The following is a 5,514-nucleotide window of genomic DNA, read 5'->3' on the forward strand; positions in this document are numbered from 1 at the left end:
TTTGGTGTTGTTTTTATCAACATTTGCTGCTGTAGTAAATTGTTTGGTGTTGTTTTTATCAACATATGCTGTTGTATAACATATATTCATTGCATTTGTAGGTTTATTTATGTGCCAGCTCCTCACACCGCTGAAGTTATAGCCGAAGAACTTCATGAATCATTGATATCTTGGAATCTTGATGAGAAGCTATCAACGGTGACTGTTGACAATTGTTCTTCAAATGACAAGACAATTGACTTGTTGGTGAAGAGGATAGGGAAGGACAAACTCATGTTGCAAGGTACCTTGACTCACATGCGTTGTTGTGCCCACATTCTGAATTTAATTGTCAAAGATGGCTTAGATGCTATGAAACCAGCAATTGAAAAGATTAGAGATAGTGTAGCTTTTTGGATTGCCTCACCAAAACGAATAGAGAAGTTTGAGGAAATTGCTAAGTTTCAAAAGGTCAAAATAACAAGAAGATTAATACTTGATTGTAAGACTAGGTGGAATTCAACTTTCACAATGCTTAGTGTGGCTCTACCATATAAGGTTGTATTTGAGCGATTAAAGAAGGTTGAGAAGCAATACGAGAGTCTCCCTACTAAGGAAGAATGGGCATTTGCTAGTGATGTTGTAGAAAGGCTGCGGCTGTTCTTTGAAATCACTAAAATGTTTTCCGGGACAGATTATGTAACTGCCAACATCTATTTTCCAAAGATTTGTGAAATTAAAATGAATATGAGGCAATGGTCAACTTGCGGTAATGAGGTGATAGAAGCCATGACATTTAGCATGGAAGAGAAATTTAACAAGTATTGGACTGATATTCAAGGTGTAATGGGAATGGCTACACTTCTTGATCCTCGGTACAAAAATGAAATGTTACTTGTTTGCTTTGCTATGTTGCATGGTATTAGTCCTTCTAGTCCAGAATGTGAGGACCGTGTTAATGGAATAATTGCCAAGATATGCACATTGTTGGAGGAGTACAATCTTGAGAGTGATGATGATCATGGGCTACCATCTTCCTTAGTCTCTTCTTTGGAAGCTCCAGCCCTTATGTCACTCTTCAATGCACGTGTTGCTCAAAAGAGGCCTGCATCTTTTAGGATGAAATCTGAACTAGACCGTTACTTGGAAGATGAGCTAGTTCCATTGTCCAAAGATAAGTTTAGTGTGTTAGATTGGTGGAAAGTTTCTGGAACACGGTATCCAACTTTGAGGCTGCTACGTGATGTTTTTGCAACTCCGGTCAGCACGGTTGCCTCAGAATCAGCATTCAGCACAAGTGGTAGAGTTCTAAGGGACCACCGTAGTCGTCTTACCCCTGAAATCTTAGAGGCCTTGATGTGTTCACAAGATTGGATAAGAAACAAATATAAAGGTGTGTCTTTCTTTACATATCATCATATAGTTTATCATTATCTTGCTGCAATGTTTCATTAGATGTTCATTACTACTTGTTTCATTCTTATAGATGCTGACAATGAAGATGGACAAAGCTTTTGGAGTTGTCTTCAAGACATTCAAGAGGGAATGCAGGTGAAGTACAAAGTACTTTCACATTTCATATACCAATCTGCATATTTTTCATATTTAACTTTAGCTTGAGTGAATTTTGATCTTCTATAGGACTTGGCACTCTGAATTGGCATGCTTTGAAGATTGTCTTTTGGAGGCTTGGAGATGTGAAAGATGCCATGATGATGACCACTTTAAATTGATTTGTGAACTACAAAATCTATTTTAGAACTTATGTATTGGACAATTTCGTATCATTTGTGCTCGTGATGTGTGAACCATGATTTCTATTTCAGAACTTCTATAATTGGACATCTTGTTGAACAATGTATGACCGAAATTTGCTTTTGTTTGTTGCTGAAATATGCTTATGTTGCTGCTGAAATTTGCTGAGTATTGTGCTGAAATTTGCTGTTGTTTTGCTGCTGAAATATACTATGTTGCTGCTGAAATGATATCATTGTTGCTACTATTTATCTTATGTTGCTGCCTCTGAAATATACTATGTATGTTGTTTAAATCTGCTGAAATAAACTCTATATAGCTGTTGAACCATCTACTATTTTTTTGTTGAAATTTGCTCTCGTTATGCTGCTGAAATGTGCTTGTTTTCCTGTTCAAATGTTGTTCTTTGTCGCCACTATGTTTGTTTAAATATTTTGATTTCTCGTGGGTTCCCCGTGGGTTCCCCGAAACCCGATGGGTTTAGGGGACGGGTGGAAAACTAGCCCCGCGCACGGTGATGGGGACGGGGACGGGTTTGCGATTTTCTCGTGGGGATGGGTTTGGGAAGGCAAAACCCGATGGGTTTCGTCCCCGTTGCCATCTGGACTGGTGCGGTTGGGCTCGTCAGGCGCGTTGGGTGCACGTAGGACGTCCGGGACGCTGCAGAAGCCGTGGCAAAGTGTGTAGCGTGTGTGTACTCAGTCTGGCGCGTAGAGCAGGGCCGTTGGCAAGTGTGCTGGCCAAGTTTGCTAGATGCATGCAAGTAGTTAGTTGGGGCGCATCACATGCTCGGCGGGGTCGTTGCCGTTGAGGGGGTGATGCGTGGATGCTTTACTTGCATGCATGTAGGAGTAGTTGCTGGTACTTAGCTAGTTAGTGGCCCGCGGGCGTGGCTGCATGGTTTAGTTAGTTGGCTTAGTGGCCGGGTGATCCGTGCGTGTGCGTGCGTGCGTGAGGAAAATGCCGGTGTGTGTGTCCGGCTATATAAGCCATGTACTGGTGTTGAGAAGAGTTGGTGCTCTTGAAAGAAAAATGGGGCTGTGTGTGCGACCGGGTGAAACTCCAGTGTGCCCTGTTCCTTCTTCTAGCTCTAGTCCTGAGTGAGAGAGAGAGAGAGCGGCAACAACATTCAGCATAGACCCAATCTGATTTCTCTTTGTCTGTCCAGTGACAATATGCACGAAGGGAAGGGGAACTGAAAATTAATAAAATTATGTTTAGTGGCATGTAACAGAACATAAAACTTATCACATAGGTGTTAAAACATACCGGTAGATGGTCGTATACATCAAGTTTAGGGGGTGAATCGTTGGAATTGGCACACATGAAAACTTTGTGCAATAAATGTATGTAAATTCCATGTAGCTCTTCATCTTTGCAACTCTCACCGCAACAACAGCTCAGAATTTCCACCTATATAGGAACATCCGAATATATATACTTTTGGCATCTTAGTTGGATCAAAAGAAGGTGGGAGAAATTTGTGGTAAAGGATGAATGATCTGAGCGGCAGAGTGGTTTGGAGGGTGAAGTAAACTTGTAGTTCTAGCTAGGTGAGAATGACAAACATGTTCCTGTCCTCCAAACCACCGTTCACATGCTTCAACCATGCTGGGTGACTGGTTTACGCTTCTCCAAGATAAGAGGCGTTACACATACACAGGTGCATGGTGCAAGAAGCAGCCCGTACCAAAATAAAAATTACGAAGAAGAACGAAAGTAAATTGCTTCCTAGTAGATCTATTCTGAGCATTGCAAATTCTATGCCAAGCATTTTTTAGATTTTCTTCCTCCCTTTGTTTAAAATTAAGAACTTCATGATCGGGAGTACTAATAATGATAGAAGGACTGGCCATTAAAACTAACGGTAACACAAGAAGCAGGCAAAAAAGAGGCAAACGGAAAAGAGGGCGAATAAAATGGCAAGGGTGAAGTGGGGGAGAGGAAAACGAGAGGCAAATGGCAAATAATGTAATGCGAGGGATAAGAGTTTGTGATAGGTACTTGGTATGTCTTGACTTGTGCATAGACTCCCCGGCAACGGCGCCAGAAATCCTTCTTGCTACCTCTTGAGCATGCGTTGGTTTTCCCTTGAAGAGGAAAGGGTGATGCAGCAAAGTAGCGTAAGTATTTCTCTCAGTTTTTGAGAACCAAGGTATCAATCCAGTAGGAGGCCACACGCAAGTCCCTCGTACCTACACAAACAAATAAGAACCTTGCAAACAACACAATAAAGGGGTTGTCAATCCCTTCACGGCCAGTTGCAAAAGTGAGATCTGATAGAGATGATAAGATAATATTTTTGGTATTATTATGATAAAGATTAAAAGTAAAGATTACAAAATAAACGACAACATAAATAGCTAATTGACGGAAGATTAATATGATGGAAAATAGACCCGGGGCCATAGGTTTTACTAGTGGCTTCTCTCAAGATAGCATAAGTATTACGGTGGGTGAACAAATTACTGTCGAGCAATTGATAGAAAAGTGCATAATTATGAGAATATCTAGGCCTGATCATGTATATAGGCATCACGTCCGCGACAAGTAGACCGAAACGATTCTGCATCTACTACTATTACTCCACACATCGACCGCTATCCAGCATGCATCTAGAGTATTAAGTTCATAAGAACAGAGCAACGCATTAGGCAAGATGACATGATGTAGAGGGATAAACTCAAGCAATATGATATAAACCCCATCTTTTTATTCTCGATGGCAACAATACAATACATGTCGTTTCCCCTTCTGTCACTGGGATCGAGCACCGCATGATTGAACTCAAAGCTAAGCACTTCTCCCATTGCAAGAAAGATCAATCTAGTAGGCCAAACCAAACTTATAATTCGAAGAGACTTGCAAAGATAACCAATCATACATAAAAGAATTCAGAGGAGATTCAAATATTGTTCATAGATAATCTTGATCATAAACCCACAATTCATTGGATCTCGACAAACACACCGCAAAAAGAATTACATCGAATAGATCTCCAAGAAGATCGAGGAGAACTTTGTATTGAGATCCAAAGGGAGAGAAGAAGCCATCTAGCTAATAACTATGGACCCGAAGTTCTGAGGTAAACTACTCACACATCATCAGAGAGGCTGTGGTGTTGATGTAGAAGCCCTCCGTGATCGATTCCCCCTCCGGCGGAGTGCCGGAAAAGGCCCCAAGATGGGATATCATGGGTACAGAAGGTTGCAGCGGTTGAAATACGTTTTTGTGGTGCTCTCGGATGTTTTCGGGGTACATGGGTATATATAGGAGGAAGAAGTAGGTCGGTGGAGCTACGAGGGGCCCACGAGGGTGGGGGCGCGCCCAGGGGGCAGGCGTGCCTCCCTGCCTCATGGGCTCCTCGGTTCTTTCTTGACGTCCACTCCACGTCCTCTGGATCACGTTTGTTTGAAAAATAACTCTCCCAAAGGTTTCATTCCATTTGGACTCCGTTTGATATTCCTTTTCTGCGAAACACTGAAATAGGCAAAACAACAACAATTTGCACTGGGCCTCCGGTTAGTAGGTTAGTCCGAGAAATAATATAAAAGTGTATAATAAAGCCCATTAAACATCCAAAACAGATACTATAATAGCATGGAACAATAAAAAATTATAGATACGTTGGAGACGTATCATCCCCCTGCTTCACCACGTGGCGCTGGAGTTTATTCTACAACTGCGCGAGCCGCCCCGCAGCCGTCTCCGTCTTCCTGAAGCGTTCATGAGGGTGCTGGAGGTCGACCAGCCATCGAGGTTGAGACTTCACATGAAGGG

The 5,514-nt window shown here is 42.0% G+C and overlaps 1 long non-coding RNA gene across 1 annotated transcript; it reads left to right on the plus strand.

Annotated features, from left to right (window-relative positions):
• The first annotated feature begins 1,297 nt into the window (after positions 1-1,297).
• Positions 1,298-1,841, plus strand: LOC123125293 (uncharacterized). The gene is made up of 3 exons (XR_006461379.1): positions 1,298-1,372; positions 1,466-1,530; positions 1,621-1,841. It is a non-coding gene; the product is annotated as an uncharacterized lncRNA (long non-coding RNA).
• The last annotated feature ends 3,673 nt before the right edge of the window (positions 1,842-5,514 follow it).

Source organism: Triticum aestivum, chromosome 5D (genome assembly GCF_018294505.1).
Source record: "Triticum aestivum cultivar Chinese Spring chromosome 5D, IWGSC CS RefSeq v2.1, whole genome shotgun sequence".
Lineage (NCBI taxonomy): Eukaryota > Viridiplantae > Streptophyta > Magnoliopsida > Poales > Poaceae > Triticum > Triticum aestivum.